Consider the following 17,122-nt stretch of genomic DNA (forward strand, 5'->3'; position numbering starts at 1 on the left):
AAGGAATGGGAATGGGAATGGAGCAAGCAACAATCAGAACCGCTCCAATCTATCCACACCCGCTAAGAGAAACCTAAGCCACGTTACTTGTTTCAAGTGCGGGAAGACTGGACACTATGCCACGGAGTGCCCTGAAGCGAAAATGGAAACGGCAATGGGAGCGCTAGAAAGAAGCCCAATCCATTCAACAAAGGACAAGTGAACCACGTCAACGTGGAGGAGGTTGAAGAGCAGCCAGACGCGATGATTGGTAAGTTTTTGGTTAAGTCTTTTACCGCCCTTGTTCTTTTTGATACTGGTGCATCGCATTCATACATATCAACGGAATTCGTGGATAAGTTTAAACTACCAACCCAAACCCTTAGGACCCATCTGTTAGTGAGTTCACCTGGAGCAGAGTATATGGCTAGTCGATGGTGCGACCAGATACCCTTAACCATTGGTAGCCATGTTTTTCCGTCCGATCTAATAATCTTGGAGTCACAAGGATTGGATGTGATATTAGGAATGGACTGGATGTCAAAGTATGGAGGAAGCATTGACTGTGTTAGTAAGTCAATTTGTCTCACCACCCCAGAGGGAAAAAGGATCAAGTATGTATCTAGGCATGCGCCAAGGATTAGCCAATTAAGTACCCTCACGGGAGTTGTTCAGGAGGAAGTGCCTATAGTCAAGGATTACATGGATGTTTTTTCAGAGGAGTTACCAGGCATGCCACCGGATCGAGACATCGAGTTTCTGATAGAGTTATTGCCAGGCACCGGGCCTATATCAAAGAGACTATACCAGATGCCCGCAAATGATCTGGAGGAGATTAAGAAACAGATGAAGGAGTTATTGGAGAAAGGTTACATTCGACGGAGCTCATCACTGTGGGGAGCCCCAGTGCTTTTGGTCGAGAAGAAGGATAAGTCTCTAAGAATGGTTGTTGATTATCGTGCGTTAAATGAGGTGACGATCAAGAACAAATACCCACTGCCGATGATCAATGATTTATTCGACCAGTTGCAAGGAGCTAAGGTGTTTTCAAAGATCGATCTGCGATCTGGATATCACCAACTGAAGATACGAGAGAAGGACATACCAAAGATAGCATTCACCACATGGTACGGGTTGTATGAATATACGGTCATGTCGTTTGGACTGACTAACGCCCCAGCCTACTTCATGAGCATGATGAACAAAGTGTTCATGGAATATTTGGATAAGTTCGTTGTGGTGTTCATTGATGATATAATGGTATACTTTAAGAATGAGGAGGAGCACGAAGAGCATTTGCGTTTAGTTCTCGAGAAACTCAGGGAACATCAGTTGTATGCCAAGTTCAGCAAATGCGAGTTTTGGCTAAAGGAAGTTGGATTCCTTGGACATGTTATATCAGGAGAAGGTGTAGCAGTAGATCCTACCAAGGTTCAGTCAGTCATTGAATGGTTGGCACCCACTTCAGTTAGCGAGATCCGCAGTTTCCTTAGACTCGCAGGATACTATCGGAGATTCATTGAGAATTTTTCCAAAATTGCGAAGCCAATGACGGAGTTATTGAAGAAGGATACCAAATTTAAATGGACATAAGAATGTGAAGCGAGTTTTTAGGAGTTAAAGAAACATTTGACTACAGCCCCAGTGTTGATTCTGCCAGATATACGTAAGGAATTCCAAGTGTATTGTGATGCCTCTCGCCTAGGACTAGGAAGTGTGCTTATGCAGGACGGAAGAGTTGTTTCGTATGCCTCGCGACAACTAAAACCGCATGAATTGAATTATGCCATGCATGATTTGGAGTTGGCTGCCGTAGTGCATGCGTTGAAGACCTGGAGACATTACCTTATAGGAAATCGTTGTGATGTGTACACGGATCATAAGAGCTTGAAGTACATTTTTCACACAGAAGGAGCTGAACCTTAGGTAGAGGAGATGGTTGGAGCTTATAAAGGATTATGACATGAAGCTTCACTATCATCCAGGCAAGGCCAACGTTGTAGCAGATGCCTTGAGCTGGAAGAGTTATGCTAATACCCTAGTGAGCACGGGATTGCCAAAGGAGTTAGCAAAGGATCTCAGGGAACTTCAATTGGAGATTGTTCCTAGAGGTTTTATTGCAACAATGGAGGTTTAGTCTACATTGTTAGCAAAGATTCGAGAAGCTCAGAAGGATGACAAAGAGGTTGCCGAGATAAAAGAGAGAATGAGCGAAGGAAAGGCCAAAGGTTTTCGTGAGGATGAGCACGACACCTTATGGTTGGAGGACTATGTTTATGTGCCCAATAACACAGAGATTAGAAAGTTAATACTTCAGGAGGCTCATGACTCACCATACTCGATACACCCCGGAAACACCAAGATGTATTTGGATTTGAAGGAACGTTTCTGGTGGACTGGTATGAAGAAGGATATTGCCGAGTATGTAGCCGTATGTGATGTATGTCAGAGAGTGAAGGCTGAGCATCAAAAGCCACCAGGATTGTTACAGCCTATGCCGATACCCGAATGGAAGTGGGATAAACTTGGCATGGATTTTATCACCGGATTACCCAGAACCAAATCAGGATATGATTCTCTATGGGTAGTAGTGGATCGCTTGACCAAAGTAGCTCACTTTATCCTAGTGAAAACCACGTATACAAGTGCAAAGTTGGCCAAGATATATATGACCAGGATCGTATGTCTGCATGGAGTTCTGAGGACAATCGTATCAAATAGAGGGACACAGTTTACTTCAAAGTTTTGGCATCAACTGCACCAAACTTTGGGGACAAGGTTGGAGTTCAGTACAGCTTTTCACCCGCAGACAAATGGACAGACCGAGAGAGTCAACCAGATTCTGGAGGATATGTTGAGAGCTTGTGCGCTAGATTATGAATCTAGTTGGGATGACAATTTGCCCTACTCGGAGTTCTCATACAACAATAGCTACCAAGCTAGTTTGAAAATGGCACCATTCGAAGCCCTGTATGGACGAAGGTGCAGAACACCATTGATGTGGGATGAAGTCGAAGACCGACAGTTGTTTGGACCAGATTTGATCAAAGAGTCTGAAGAGAAAGTTAAGTTGACCAGAGATAGACTGAAGATAGCTCAGTCCAGGCAGAAGAGTTATGAAGATTCGAAACACAAGGAAATAACCTATGAAATTGGGGACAGAGCATATCTGCAAGTGTCACCACTGCGAGGAGTGAACGTTTTGGAGTTAAGGGAAAGTTAGCCCCGAGATTTGTAGGACCGTATCGAATTTTGGAACGTATGGGAGAAGTTGCCTACAAGTTGGAGTTACCTAAAGGACTGTCAGGAGTTCATGATGTATTTCATGTTTCACAACTGAAGAAGTGTCATGCTGAGATGGCCGATATACCGTTAAGAGATACAGTACCCTTGGAGGCGATTCAGTTGGACAGTGATTTGGCCTATGAGGAGAAGCCAGTCAGGATTCTCGAATTTTCTAGCCGAGTCACCTGCAGCAAGGTTATTAAGTTTTGCAAAGTTTAGTGGAGCCACCATACCGACGATGAAGCCACCTGGGAACGAGAGGATGATCTTCACAAAGACCACCCACACCTATTCTTTAGCCAACCCGAATCTCGATGGCGAGATTCATCTTAAGGGGGGTAGGTTTGTAACATCCCAAATTTTCAATTTGGAATGTTATACATAGATCATTCATGCATATCATATTTTATTGCATTTCGTTTCGCGATCCTCGAAATCCTAAGCAACTCAAGGACCCTCAGAGAGAGTTGGGGTTTTCCCTGTTTTCATATTTGAGTTTTATCAAATATTGAAACGAGGATTTTTGGTTTTAGTTATTTTCTCTCTGAAAAATATTTCATATTAAAATATATGAGAGGAGATAATATGACTTCTCCAAAATAAATGAAATATTGGAGGAAAAATATTAAAACCAAATATTTGTTTTTATCCGGAGTTTATTGCTATTTTATTTGAATTAGAAAAATTGCACGTTTGTCGAAGTTGCATTTTAGGGCCAAGAAAATGTTCATCCTGTTCTAAATATTTTATTTAGATGGTGAAAAATTTGTTTTGGAATTTTTAGATTTTATTTTATTTTTCTAGGATTTATTTTAGTGTGGTGAAATTATTTTAGAAAAAAAGAGAAACTTCCGCCGGACCGCACTGGGCCGAGGCCCAGCCGCGCCGCCTCCCCGCACCGGCTCGGGAGAGGAGTCCCGAGCGACTCCGCTGCCGCCGTGTCTGACCCGAACACGCGCCGCCCGCCCCCTTCCCCAAGCCGCCATACCCCCCTCCCTTATAAGCCATCGCACCCCCCCCCCTAGAGCCCCGAGCCGCCCCGCCGCCGCAAAGCCACCAGCCCCGCTGCCACAAGCCATGCCACCGCCGCCTCGCTGCCGCGCCGCCCAACCCCACTCGCCGGAGCCGCCCCACCGCGCCGGAACCTTGCCGGAGGTATAGCGCCATTTGTTTTTTTTATAAAAACCCGGTTCAGTTTTTTGTTAGAAACCCTAGTTTTTTTAGATAGATCGGTTCGCCGGTTTTTCGCGGTTTAGTTACTTTGCGGAAGTTCATCCGTACATTCGTTTTAACGAACAGTGTTCACTCGTTAGCCGCATACAACGAACGTTCATTCGTTAGCCTGTTCGTCAGTTTTTTTCTCGGATTTTTCCGCGATTATTTCCGATCGCGATTTCTGATCCGATTTTCGTTTTAGTTTATCTTTTTGCTCGTTTGTCGGAATCAGGCAATTCAAGCGCCTAGATCTTCGTCTCGAAACCCTCTTTCTATTTAACCAACTTGAACAAGTTTTTGCTACTGTAAAATTTGACCTTAGTCCAGATTAGCAAACGGATCTTGTTTCTTTCGCAGTTTGAGTTTCGTTGCTCCGTTTGATTTGATTCTTTTCGCAAACCAGAGTTCTTAAGTTGAACTTTCTGGTTAGATCTTATTATTTGAGATTTACCCGTGTTTCTTTGCTTGATTGCTAATGTATGCTATTGTTTTTTGCGATAGAACACCCGAAGTGCGAAGCGTGCTACTACGAGTCCCTAGGTTTTACGGATCATCAGCAAGGCAAGTAACACTTTGATCATACCCCTTTATCACCCAGTTTTTATGCATAAGTTCCAATCCTCAAACATTGCATGGTTAGGATGTGATTTAACATGTGGGTTGGGAAGTAGTTGATGAGGTAGAACCTATTGCCCTGTTATTTATCAAACCCTTGGGAGTTACTTCTACGTATTGCTTTTATTGCTATTCTATGCTCGTAGATGTGGTTTGGGTGAGTGAAATCCATGACAGATGTGAGATTGTTAATTAATGGTTCAACTTAAGGTGGCAACTTGAATACACATCTGGGTGGATTGTTTGTTGGGCACCTGGAGAATCCAGTGTTGTCCTACGATATCCCGAAGTACCCGTGTGATAATCCTATGGTCCGCCACCCAGGCTCAAAGGGATCTGAGATATTTTCATGCTAGAAACTTCCGTGTGCAGCCACAAGTTATTATGGGCTCTAGCATAGTTGAGTTAGTTGCGTGAAGCCCCCGAAGAGGTGGATCAGCAGGTAGAGGGATGTAGGTTGGTATGGTCTGCCCGGAGTAAGGGGTTAATGCTTCTGAAAGACTATGTCTCGGTCATCCGTTTCTCAAACACCATGTAGTGTGAGAAATCCAACGGAGGAGATCAGGTCTTGTGGGGAAAAGTGCGCAAACCTCTGAAGAGTGTATAAGCTAATCATGGTTAGCCGTGTCCCCGGTTATGGACATCTTGAGTATCTAGTACTTGGAGTATCATAAGTATCTCATCACTCTAAAATAATATTGTTGGGTTGTTAATTACTTTAATTGGGATTGAGTTGGAGGAACCTTCTCAATGATGTTTCAACTACCATGATAGTTAAATAAAATCTATTCCTTTGTTGTAGGGAAAAATTGGCTTTTCGCAAAAACTGTAACCATAGAGCTTTCCACCAGCCATATATGCATGTAGTGATAGTATTATTCTGTTCTTGCTCTACCGTGTTACTTTGCCAGCATATTCCATGTGCTGACCCGTTTTCGGGCTGCAACATATTATGTTGCAAACTTTTTAGACGAGGAGTAGGGTTCGTTAGGTCATTGTCGTGCAGCTCAGCTATGTCGTTGGAGTTGATGGACTCACATTATCTTCCAAGCCTTCCGCTGTTATCGTATTAGATGGCCTTAAGCCATATTTATTGTAATAAGTTCTCTTTTGAGACATTCGATGTAATAAGTGTGTGATTGCTACTTTGTTATAAATCCTCGAGTACTGTGTGTGTCAGCATTACCGATCCAAGAATGACACTGAAGCACAGAGACTTGACCATTTGAGGTCGGGTCGCTACAGTTGTGGAGTAGGGGAGATGAGATTTGGAACTTGCACTGCAGTAGGAGTAGCAGGAGAATCTATAGAGATCATCTGTTCCAGTTGCTCCAGAGGACCACCATCATTGCGTGCCTTCGTACTTTTAGATTTTGCCTTGTCAAGTAAACAGACAAGAAAAAGGAATGAATTTTGCACTTCCAAATTCGTTGATGCATGATACTGACGAACACAACTTTTATGTATGGCAACCACATTGTAGGAGGATGGAATATGTACGGAAAACGCTAAGTAGAAGGCATTTCAACAAATTGGAAGCAATGCAATCTATACACCATATGAAAGATCCAACCAAAATCAGTCTACAAAATTAGATGTGTCTCATTATAAGTGGCACTTCAACAAATTAGAGGCAATACATGTTTCAAATGATATGCAAGATGCAACCAATATTACACTATCAACTTGAAGGTGTCTCGTCAAAAGTGATTGATGAGGTATACACAAGAAAAGTAGTTTGATGTAAGAACATGGTTAATAGAAAGACGTAGTATGTACCAAAAATAGGATGGCATGTCATATTCACAGGTATAATGTGTTAACTAAGCAGATGCAATTTACCCTAATTAGAAGCATTACAAGGTAGACACCATATGCAACATGCAACCACATATCACACTGCCAAGTAAGAGCAAGCACATGTGATGGTGGTGTAGGGGAATTGCGGTCATCAACTAGAGAGCTACATTGACTATCTTCATTTTGCCTTGATATTTCTTGAGAATCATGTGGGGAGGATGACACTGCACTCTTTAAACGAGTAGCACGTCTCACAGTAACCCACTTGGGTGACTATCTCATCATAAGTGATTGATGAGGGGTACAAAAGAGCATTAGTTTGATGTATGAACATGGTTAATAGACATATGTAGTATGTATAAAAAACAGGAAGGCATGTCATTATCAAAGGTATAATGTGTAAAGTAAGCATGTTCAATTTAACCAAATTGGAAGCAATACAAGCTAGACACCATATGCAACATGCAACCACATTTGACAACGCGAAGTTAAAGCAAGCACATGTGATGGTTGTGTGTAGCAATTGAGATCATCAACTGCAGAGCTACGTTTACTGTCTCCATATGCTGACACTACACCCTTTAGAGTGCTGAAATGCTTAGTACTTATCTTCGAATTACATTGGAGCGACTTCTGTGTTTTCTTTTGTGTATTCATCAATACTGCATCAGAGTCTGAAATACCCATGCATTAAAAAAACAATAGTCTGACTATGGGTGAAGTGTGTGCACAAGTAGTACAGTGTAAAAGTAGCAATAGCAGGTCGGTGAGAAATAAATGACGGGAGACATATGATAGCTCTACAACATGCATGGCACACGAAATTACTAGATTCTAGGATTTTAAAATATGAGCACAGGGATGGCTGGGAAATGCAGATGCTCCTCCAGCACACCACAAGGTGTGGTCTGATAACCCACAAGTATGGGGGGTCAATTGTAGCCTCTTTCGATAAGTAAGAGTGTCGAACCCAACGAGGAGCTAAAGGTAGAACAAATATTCCCTCAAGTTCTATCGACCACCAATACAACTCTGCGCACGCTTAACGTTCGCTTTACCTAGAACAAGAATGAAACTAGAAGTACTTTGTAGGTGTTGTTGGATAGGTTTGCAAGATAATAAAGAGCACGTAAGTAAAAATTAGGGGCTGTTTAGATGAAGAAATGACTAAGTTAGTTTTAGTAGAGAGCTTGTTGTCACACAAGAAAATTATTTGTCCCTAGGCAATCGATAACTAGACTGGTAATCATTATTGCAATTTTATTTGAGGGAGAGGCATAAGCTAACATACTTTCTATTCTTGGATCATATGCACTTATGATTGGAACTCTAGCAAGCATCCGCAACTACTAAAGATAATTAAGGTAAAACCCAACCATAGCATTAAAGTATCAAGTCCTCTTTATTCCCATACGCAAACAACCTACTTACTCGGGTCTGTGCTTCTGTCACTCACGCCACCCACCATAAGCAAATCATGAACATATTGCAAACCCTACAGCGGGGATCCCTCACGCTTGCGCGACACGGAGAGCACCATAGGACAACACCAATAATAAAATATTCAACTCAAACCAATCACGATCATCAATTAACCCATAGGACAAAACAGATCTACTCAAACATCATAGGATAGCAATACATCATTGGGAAATAATATATAGCATTGAGAACCATGTTTAAGTAGAGACTACATCGGGTAAAAGAGGGGTTACACCGCTGCATAGAGGGGGGAAGAGTTGGTGATGACGGCGGTGAAGTTGTTGGTGTAGATCATTGTCGCGATGATGGCCCCAGCGGTGTTCCAGCACCACTTGGAGAGAGGGGGAGAGAGAGCCCCCCTTCTTCTTCTTCCTTTACCTTCTCCCTAGATGGGAGAAGGGTTTCCCCTCTGGTCCTTGGTCTCCATGGCATGGGAGGGGCGAGAGCCCCTCCGAGATTGGATCCATCTATCTATCTCTCTCTGTTTCCGCGTTCCCAGATCTGGCCTTTCACCATTTCTTATATTCCCGGAGATCCGTAACTCCGATTGGATTGAAATTTGAACACGATTTTTATCCGGATATTAGCTTTGTTGCGCCGAAAGAAGGGCACAAACTGCCTTACTGGGTGTCCATGAGGGTCAGGGCCGCGCCCCCTGCCTCGTGGCCCCCTCGGGCATCGTCTCGCGTTGATTCCACTTCCCAAAATTCACATATATTCCAAAAAAATCCCCGTCAGTTTTTATCCCATTTGGACTCCGTTTGATATGAATTTTTTGTGAAACAAAAAACGTGCAACAAATAAGAACTGTCACTGGGCACTGGATCAATATGTTAGTCCCAAAAATAGCATAAAAAGTTGCCAAAAGTATATATGAAAGTTGTATAATATTGGCATGGAACAATCAAAAATTATAGATACGACGGAGACGTATCATGGTCCTATGAAAATAACAGTCGACTGAAAACAAATAGGTCAGTCCATTTTTTCTACACCATGCAATGTACAAAGAATGGGTAGACCGCCTTCATCTTCCTCCAGCCAGTTAGTGTTGACGATCTTCCTCGAAACGCCAGGGACCACCGGCCCAGTCCCCTGCCTCCGCCCTCCCCTCGACCTCACTGCACCACCGTGCTTGGAACCGCCATGCTTGGCACCGCCCCCACCATCCCTTCAAGCCCCTCTGACCTCCAGATCGGGTGCAAGCAGCTCCTGCACCCCACACCCCTATGATAGACACAAATGTGCCGCTTCCCCGGCGAACAGGCGGTCTAGGTGCTCCGCGCGCCTAAGCGGGTGCTGCTTCTTCTAACTGTAATTCAACTGACCCTGAATTGAAATCCAGGCGGGCTACTGACCTCTAGCCAAGGTGAAATAGTAAATTGGAGGAAACCTTGTGCATTTAGTATCATGAAGAAGATGTTGTAAGAAGTGCTCAACTAGTTTCTTTCGTGGGATGAATACGGTGTGAGCAGAGACGTAAGATTGGCATGAATAAGGGAAGAAGAGTACCTCTTTCTGCTGGCAGTGATGTGTCCTCCTTCTGTTTTTCAAATGATCTTCTTGTGTTCGCTAGAAACGAGAAGTTGTGGAGGATGGTGGAGCCTTGGATGAACCCATGGCCAAGTTGTTGAGTGTGTTGCGGTGGCCGTCTGTCGGCGGCGGGGAACCAGGTCCGAGGCGGTGAACAACGACGTAGCGGGAATAGCTCCGGTGCGGTGGACAGTTGCGACAGTGGAGCGGCAGCGGTCAGGCGCAGGATGGCGTGGTCAAAGTGGTTCTGGTACAGCGCACGTCGGCGTTGGCATCGTGGAGGCAGCTCCGCCTCGCCTTCAGCTGCTAAGTCCTTGAGGGTGTTGCGGTTGCGGTTGTGTTGGACAATGACGTCCGGGTATAGGCCCCGGTGTGATGGAGGAGGGCGGCTGTGGATTGGGCGCGATGGGGTGGAGGACGGAGGAGGCTGGGGTTTCGCGGCTGGTGGAGAGGGCGTTTTGGTGCCCACGGAGTATGAATGGGGAAACAGAGGGAGGGGGAACTAAGGGGGAACAATGTTTCGGTTTGGGACGTGCTTGTTTGAAATTTGGGGAAAGTTACAAACTTTGCCCCCATGTAAAATTTCAGACATATTGTGGGTTGGGGGTAGGACAATAATCTCAAGTGTCCCCAATGGTGGGTGGGATAGATTTCGGCTGAGCGCATGGGTGTTTAGGCACCCACGGCGTATGATTGTTTCTCGGAGGTAGTTGAGACTAGCGTCTTGGTGAAGTTACAAACCTACCCCGGTTTAGACCTTTGGACATCAGGCCGATAGGCTACACAGGCTGGAGTTAGGACAGTAATTTCCTACCACCAAATATTAGTCTCGCACGGTTTCGGGTGACTAGAGGCTTATTTGGCGCTTCGTTCAATATTTGGGAGCAGAAGCGTTAACGTTTTTGGTTCTCTTGAATTGAACTTTCAGGATTTGTCAAACTTCACAAATCTTGACTCTTGAAAATCCTAAAACTATGATTATTATTTTGGAATGGAGGGGGTACATTTGAATATACATTGTAAACGAGTATATATTAAAAAATATGCAACTTACCTCAGTTCATGCATGGTTCCAGATATAATCTCCTTGGTTGCAAAAAAATAGTTAGACATGCGTATGAATATATAGCATGTTCAAACGCACAACAAATATTGATGCCCCCTTTTAGATCTGATTTACAAATGTCATTATCGCGGATTCAAATAGATGAATGCACTTCCTATGAATTCGAATCTTCGAAACCCCCTTTATGTTGAATTCAACAAGTATTCTATTTCGTAGCTAGCAATTTGGAATGTATCCATGTAAGTGACAAATGTATAAAGTGCTTCACACTAACAACATGGAGTGCACTAATTAATGTTTATATATGAATTTCAAAAGCAATGCATTGTCTATATTTCAAACCGCTCTCACTCTATGGATCGATAATATGAAATAAACACATGCACATGCTAGCATTCAATAGAGTATGGGTGTCTGATAGAACGATTTTTGTTCATACGCAAATTACAAAATTCATGATCTCATCCAAAAATAATAATGCCATTTATATTTTAATTTAATGCATAGAACCGCCTTTTACACGTAGATGCACTATGCCTCGACCCGTTCTCACACACGCGATGTATATCTCTCTATGTAACGCATTAGTGCACACACTTTATATACATCGACATTTCTCTCTCACACATGCTCACAATCTCTCCCAGGGTGTTGGGGTGTCTCACGCACACACTCTCCATATATCTCCCTCTCTCTATCTGACTACTATGTACCACTCTTTTCACTAATCTCAGTTGGAAAACACTATTTCTCTCACATGCATATATACACACGCACAGTCTCTACTAGCCCTCTATACGCACATCTATGTGCATAAGTGTCTCCCGCACGCACATTATCTTTAGGCCTCTCTCTCACACATTGCACCCGCCCCCCATAGACAAACCTCTCTCTTAGTAGTTGGCAGATATGATTCCATCAGATCATTCGATAGGATATCCCTGACTATTAAGCTGGATGGTAATATGAGGAAAAGTTTTACCCAAGTCTGGGCCCTTGCAGTTGAGGAAAAAGCCTACTCCTGGTACTGTATATTAGTGATAGGGGTGCGTACAAAGTACACGTGAATACCAGGCATTGTGCGTGTGTGTATACTATCGACGAACTAGCCCCGGGGCTTCTATAACATACTCGGGGCCTAGGGCTACAAATCATATATAGTCGGCTTATCATCAGTGGGGATAGAGTCCTCCACGACTCTGGTAGCTTCGTCTTGTACGCCGAGTCCTCCACATGGGTCTTCGTATAATGCGTCTCGGTCCAACCTATGCGGCGCATGATGGAACCGACCCATGAGTCCTCATGCTGACCCACCACAACTAGAAATGATGTGCCCACCACACCACACACGCAATCAGCCACTAATAAAATAAGCATATACAATAGTAAAATGTTATACATGAAAGTTAATTGCATGGTGCATCCAAAACTATTTGATCTACATTGTGAATGTTTATATTTTCTCCTAAAATATTAGTCACGAGAAAGAGAAACGAAGGGCATATCTCTCCTTGTCTCCACCTGGACACCCCTCTTTCTACACCACTTTCACGTACGCACACAAACTATCTCTCCGCCCTCTAAAAGTATGCATGCCCCTGACACATTCACGCGTGACGGTCACTTTATTTCAAGCAAAAGCACTATATGGTCACTGGACTTCAGAATATGCTCATTACGGTCACCGTATACATTCTCGTAGTGATCATACGGTATCTAGCTCACGACACGTCTCCGTATTTTGTTGATGACACTTACGGACATTGTATTTGATGTGTGCTCCGTATTTTGTTGACGACACTTACGGTCATTGTATTTGAAGTGAAAGCACGATATGATCACTGGACTTCAGAATAAGCTCATCACGGTCACCACATACATTTTGTGGTGCTAACCAACCTGTGGTTGGATGGTTAGGAGGACAGTGGTTTCTCGAGACCACCAGGGTTAAAGTCCTGGTGGTCGCATTTATCCTGGATTAATTTCAGTATTTTCCGGCAATGTGCGTTCAGTGGGAGGAGACGTTCCCCTTGACTACGAGGCACCTATGGTGACTTCGTAAAATCTCAAGATCATATGCTGGCTCACTCTCTCGAAGGTGCTCATAGGGGTAGGGTCTGCGTCTGTGCGCTTATAGCGATGAGTGGTTGCGTGTATATATGAGCGCTTGCGTCTGTACTGTGTTAAAAAAATACATGTTGTCATTATATGGTCACTGGCTCACCCGTACAACTCCGTATTTTGTTGATGACACGATCAATTGACCATTCAAACATTCCACGTGGCGCAACTAGTGTTGCACCATCGGCGCGCGAAACTATGGGGCCCACCTGCCAACGCATATATGAAAGAAAGAAATGGTAGTTTGAGTCTGTACTGTGTTAATAAAATACATTTTATGGTGATCAAACGGTCACTGGCTCACCATACAGCTTCGTAATTTGTTGATGACACGATCAATTGACCAGTCAACCAGTCCACATTTAGCAGCGCACATTACCATAGGGCCCACCCGCCAGTGCGTATATGAACACAGGAATGGTAATAAATTAGTGGTTGGTGGGGATTCGAAGTCGTGAGACCTCTGGTTGGCAGTCGTCGGTTGTTGAGGGGGTGGTGATTGGGTGGTGGCGTGGGGATCACCGGAGAACAAGCTCGGCATGGGGGGAGGCTAGAGAGATGGCCGGGGCGGCGGCGGACCAGCGGTGGGGACTAGTTTCGAGGCGGCACGGGAGCACTGCCGGCCACAGGCGGCGGGGCCTGGTGGTGGCTGGTGGTTCAGGGGGTGGAGGTTGAAGATGAACTGTAGGCCCTTGATTTCGTATCCAATGGCTAGAAAATCAACTGATCGGAGATGAAAAAGTCAATCGACTGACGTGTAGCCTCACCCCACACGTACACATGCACGCACGCAACACTTGCACAAACACACGCACACCTGCAGGCGAGCAACACTAACACGTACACATGCACTCATGAACACACGCGCGCATGCAGGCGTGCAACACTGACATGTACACATGCACTAACAAATACACGCACGCACGCACACACGCATGCAACACTGAAACATACACATGCACACATGCAACAATCGCACGCCTGCATGCACACAACACACGATGCAAGACACACGCTCAACCTATACATGCATTCACCCTTTGTTAAGGACATGATTGTTACGGGTATTAATCAATCTTATCTGTGATAAGCAGAACATTGATGTCTGCAGCGGTCTTTATGAATCACAACGTATCGAACGGGCTATCAACGTATATATGAAAAATTTAAAATTCTCTTACATTATATAGTAGGATTATATACATGAAATAGATAATGTCACACTCAATGAACAATCATCGGTTTATGAAATGCCCGCTTCTGACTGCCCTGGCCCACCAAAAGTTCCTCTGCTGTGCGCTGCCTGCATTAGGTCACTGACATGCATGCCATGTACCCAAAGAGCCCACACGTCAGTGGAAGAACGACGCGGTGTCGTACGTCAGAGTCAAGGGCCCCACACGCTGCATGCCCGGCTGAACACACCTCCTTGCCGCATTCAAACGCCTCCATGAAACCCGTGTGGAAGCCGAGAAACCCACTCTGGACACATGTCCGTTCATGATCAGGCCGACATTAAACGCAACGCCGGCTGAGCACCTCCCATCCGTCGTCTATTTAATCTCATATTTAAACAAGGCCAGACGCCGCCAAGAATCGCACACCTCTCCCACTCCCCTATCTTCTCCTTCACCATTTTGTCCACTCTTACAATGGTTTACGAAGAGTAGTTATCCTGCATCAAAGCCGGCTGGGTGGCCCGCCGAGCCCGCTGGATATGAGCTATGCAGCTCGCTGATCCTCCTCCCTCCCCTCGCCCGACGGAGCCAGTTGCCGCCTCAAGTCGGCGCGTGGTTCAGCAACTCGCTGCTCCAGGCCATCTCGACGAGGAGCGGCGAGCTGCTCCAGGCTGGCACGATGGGGAGCACGGGGAGACACAAAAGCTCAAGCTTGGGGATGCCCAAGGCATCCCAAGATAATATTTCAAGAAGTCTCAAGCATCTAAGCTTGGGGATGCCCCGGTAGGCATCCCACCTTTCTTCTTCAACAATTATCGGTTAGTATCGGTTGAGCCTAAGTTTTTGCTTCTTCACATGAGTTGTACTATTCTTAGAATGTCATTTTATTTTGTTTTGCTTGCTTCTTTAATAAAATTCTTAGATCTGAAAGTTTTTAAATAAAATAGAGTCCTCAAATAGTTGCCAGGGAGGCTAAGTAAGCGACATTCACATCCCGTTAACGAAGCTCTTTTCTATGTCATTTACTCTTGTGCTTCACTTATACCCTATGAGTAAATTGTTGAATAAATTGAATGTCATGAAATTGAAATCATATCATGCCTAGTGGTAGCCTCACATTGGTTTAGAAAGGGAAATCTTTTGAGGCTTGACAATCACAATATTGGTCATACAAGCAATTCACGAATAATTAGTATAAGGGAGAGAACTTTCACATATAAATACACTATCATGGAAATCTTCTGTGATTGTGAGCCCCCATCAAAAAATTATATGCCAAAATTGTTGACGTTGGACAAGGAAGACCACGTAATGGTTTATGTTTGTTCATATTCACGTAGAAGTTATATTGTCATAGATCCTTCAACATGTGGTGCTTGCCCCCCATCTTTGCTAGCCAAAAATTCCGCACCAAGTAGAGATACTACTTGTGCATCCCAAAACCCTTAAACCCAAATCTTATTTTCAAGAGTCCACCATACCTACCTATGTGCGGTATTCTTTTGACGTTCTAAGCAAATTTGTATGTGCCATCTCTAATTTTCAAAATAAATTTCTCTTTTGTGTGCTCGTATCGCTCGCGAAGCGGTGAGGGGTGGCCAATATTTTCCATGCTAGATGTGTTATTCTCACGATGAGTGTTTATTCACTTGCCATTGCACGAGATCAAGGCAAAGGTATTACGGATGCCCAGTCCCGAAATGAAAAATAAATTTACTTTATGTTGTCAAATAATAAATTCCTTGGAAAGTGTTGGTATGGAGGGCACCCATGGATACGGTTAGCCATGGAAAGTGAAAGTATGGTGGAAAAGGGAATAAACTTTATTTTCTATTTGGGAACCGCCTATGATATATCTAGAATGGAAAGTGTTGGGAGCTCTAAGTCGTTTTCGTTGGTGGGAAAAGTATGCCTCTCAAATTATTTTTATCTCAATTTTCGCGTTGAGCTCTGGCACCTCTACAAATCCCTATTTCCCTCTACGAAGGGCCTATCTTTTACTTTTCAGTATTAATTTTATGCAAAGAGTCAAAGTTCCTCTCTCTATTCCTTTTTATTTTTCTCTTTTGGCAAGCATCATGTGGTGAGGAAAGATCTAGGCACAAATGTCCAGTTGAATATGGGTAGCATGAGTTATTATTGTTGACATAACCCTTAAGGTGAATACGTTGGGAGGCGAAATTATAAGCCCCTATCTTTTTATGTGTTTGGTTGAAACGTTTTGCTCATGCGCCCATGTGGGTTGTGCCCACCTCGGTGGCCTCCCGCACCCCTTCTTTGCACTATAAATTCCCAAATATTCCGAAACCCTTCGGGGTTAACCTAGATCAAAAGTTCCGCCGCCACAGGGCTCCGTAGCCACCAAAAACCAATCTAGACCCATTCCGGCACCCTGCCGGAGGGGGGAATCATCTCCGGTGGACATCTTCATCATCCTAGCGGCCACCACGATGAGGAGGGAGTAGTCCACCCTCGCGGCTGAGGGTTTGTACCAGTAGCTATGTGTTTTATCTCTCTCTCTCTCTCGTGATCAATATCATGGGCTTTGTTAGCATAGATGGATCATATGATGTTTTTCCCCTCTCTATCTTGTTGTGATGAATTGAGTTTTTCCCTTTGAGATTTCGTTGTTATCGGATTGAATACTTTTATGGATTTGAGAACACTTGATATATGTTTTGCAATTGAATACTCGTGGTGACAATGGGGTATCGTATTGATTCACTTGATATATGTTTTGGCACTCAACTTGTGGATTCCCGCGGTGACATTGGGGTAATCTATGCATAGGGGTTGATGCACGTTCTTGTCCTTGTTTCTCCGGTAGAAATCTTGGGGCACTCTTGTA

Source organism: Triticum aestivum, chromosome 1A (assembly GCF_018294505.1).
Source record: "Triticum aestivum cultivar Chinese Spring chromosome 1A, IWGSC CS RefSeq v2.1, whole genome shotgun sequence".
In the NCBI taxonomy this organism is placed as follows: Eukaryota; Viridiplantae; Streptophyta; class Magnoliopsida; order Poales; family Poaceae; genus Triticum; species Triticum aestivum.